The sequence below is a fragment of the Ursus maritimus genome, unplaced genomic scaffold (assembly GCF_017311325.1).
Source record: "Ursus maritimus isolate PB19 unplaced genomic scaffold, ASM1731132v1 scaffold_8, whole genome shotgun sequence".
In the NCBI taxonomy this organism is placed as follows: domain Eukaryota; kingdom Metazoa; phylum Chordata; class Mammalia; order Carnivora; family Ursidae; genus Ursus; species Ursus maritimus.
In genome coordinates this window covers 33,731,125-33,733,406 of record NW_024426996.1, presented here as the reverse complement: position 1 = coordinate 33,733,406, position 2,282 = coordinate 33,731,125, and the positions used below count along the sequence as shown (strand labels likewise).

Genomic DNA, 2,282 nt, shown 5'->3' with positions numbered 1-2,282 from the left:
TGACAATGAAATCAGGGGAAAAGGAATAAAATGATTTTCTGTGAATTGCATAAGTTTCTAAATATCAAAGATTCAAAAGTTCTTGCCTGTCAGATACTTTTCTTTTTAAAATGGGAGACAGATGGGGAAGGCGGTGAAGACATTGATGGATGTCTTAATCCAGAAACAGGTTTCTGAGTCTTGAATATATCTTGCCAATTATCAACAGTAGCTTTGGTCTCACCCTCAGTTCGTTGCTGAAAGTGTGGAAAGAGAACCAACAAGTGATGTTGGTGTTGCTTGGAGACACTGACATGACCCAAGAAGTGTTGTCTGTGGGAAAGTGACAGTGGTACCACCTGCAACAGGAATGATTAATTGCTGTGAGGTATGAGTGACAGCATTTATCAGAATGCTAAACCTTTGAGATCAATTTTTGGGGCAGAAGAAGATACTGAGTTATGATAATCACTTCCCTGCTTGTCCCATGTTGCTTCCACTTTATGGTTCACTCCCAAAAATTCATTTTGCATAGGCTAATATAAAGCAAGAATAGTTCTTATCTGATATTTTGCAAACATCACACCTACTCAATCTTTCTTTACTTATTGATTTTCAAAACAATGTCCTTAATATTCACATAAATGGTACAGATTCATAATACTTGATTACAATTTGATTTAGTGACGTTTTCATTTTAATTTAATGTACCCGTTGTTTTAGAGTGATACAGAGCTGCTCAGTTCTATATCCCTTTCTCATTTCCTTATTCTTTCCCTTTTTGAGCCTCAGTTTATAAATTAAGCAGAAAACAAAATAAAAATACATTAAAAAAAAAAAAAAGGCACCAGCACCGTGCTGGGAAATGACCTCAGCGGTGCGGAGACATGGCGGGCAGCACCAACAGCCAAAGCGCTGGAAGTGGGACACATGCACCCTGCCCAGCAAGCTGGGGCGGCGACAGTCCTGCAGGTGCTTTCGTTAGTGTCCCACCTCAGTAGAGAGCTGCCAAGTGCGCCTGGCAGAGAGGACTAAAAACACCAGTCTTTTGATGCAGAGACTCAGCAGCTGCTGAAGACAGCGCTCAAAGATCCAGGTGCCATAGGCTTGGAGAAAGTGGCTCATGGGATTGTGGACCGTTCTCTGCAGGATTGTGTGTTCAGCAAAGAAGTAGAACAGCATTGAGGCCGAGAGCAAGCAAGCAGGTTGAGTGGCTTCTGGCGGGGACTGAAGTGGCTGCAGCAGGAGCACCAGGCCTGGGAGCAGCCGTCAGCCCGGTCCCTGCAGGGATGGGTCGGCTATGTCACCTGTATCTGCAACCTCTTTGACAACCTGAGGGTGAACAACAACCCCCTGATGGCCCAGGTGACCCCCGGCGATCTCAGCCTCTTCTAGTGGGCCCAGCCTGACAGTCTGAGCAAGGAGGAGGTGGGCCGCCCGGTGCCGTGGCTGTAGTGTGGGGTGGGGGGGAGCAGCTGGAGAAGATGAACACAGTGCACAGATGAACACTTGGTCCTGATCTGGGCTGGCTTCCTGCTCCCAAGCCCAGGTGCTGCTACTGGAAATCGCCGAATTTCAGACAGCCAGCTGGAAGATGACCCTGGCTGTCCACGAGGATCACTACAGCAAAGTCTCCCAGGAGGCCTCCAGATCAGGCTGCCTCTCCAGCGGCACCGGCCTTTCACCTAACCTACTTCCTAGGTTCGCGGTGCAGTCGGCCTCTCCCAAAGACTCCCTCTTCGAGACTTTCAGCAGCTCCTGCGGTGTTTCCCACTTACACTGTGGTCCTTCCCTGAGCACCTTCCTTCCCGGATTCAAGGATTGGGGGAGACAACAAACGGACTCGTCCCCACGTCCCATTAGCCTCTTCGTCATAACCTCCCACCTGGGCCAGGCAGAGAACGTCAGCTTCTAACAACCACTGCACTGTGTAGTCACTGGTGTAAGAGCCATCTTGGTGCCTCAGTTTCCCATCTGTAAAATGGGTACCATAGCTACTGGTGGGATACTTTGTCATGTCAAGGGGCGGAACACAAATGACAGTAGAAATTGCTTTTTATACATTTTGCGCAAGGACCACTTCAGAAACAAATCTATTTCCAGTGGGTTTTAATAAATGACAGTACCACATCACATGCTATTCCAGTTCAGGGTGAGAATTTTCTGATAAACCTTTTCTAATATTAAAAATATATATAAAAAATAAAGAATTCCTTAGTGAACGATTATTGAAATCAAACCCATGTCTGAAAGTATTGTTGACTCAATTGCAAGTTGCTTTTGGGAAAGAAACCAATATTGAT

General features: G+C 46.3%; 1 pseudogene; it reads left to right on the top strand.

Moving 5' to 3' along the window:
* The first annotated feature begins 909 nt into the window (after nt 1-909).
* On the top strand, nt 910-1,894 carry LOC121101409 (annotated as a pseudogene).
* Nucleotides 1,895-2,282: the final 388 nt, after the last annotated feature.